This window comes from Buceros rhinoceros, unplaced genomic scaffold (assembly GCF_000710305.1).
Source record: "Buceros rhinoceros silvestris isolate BGI_N320 unplaced genomic scaffold, ASM71030v1 scaffold5102, whole genome shotgun sequence".
NCBI lineage: Eukaryota > Metazoa > Chordata > Aves > Bucerotiformes > Bucerotidae > Buceros > Buceros rhinoceros.
The window spans coordinates 1-262 of NW_010398185.1; positions in this window are offsets into that span (position 1 = coordinate 1).

Sequence of the window (262 nt, forward strand, 5' to 3'; positions counted from 1 at the left end):
CAGTAAGGCTGGGGGACCCGTGCAGTGTGACATCGGTGTCACTCTAGGACCCGCACAGTGCGACAGTGCAGCAGCAGGACAGCTCCAGTCCTTCTGGGGTACCCCACCCCCGGGTCCTGCCTGCCCTCGCTGGGTCCCTTTGCTCCCCAGGGGTGCTGTGCCCATCCCTGGGGGTGCACAGGCTGCAGCTGGCACCTCTTCCCCTGCCCCGCTCACCCCGATCCACCCCTCACGCTCCCCCCAGGGCGCTGGCCATGGAGCC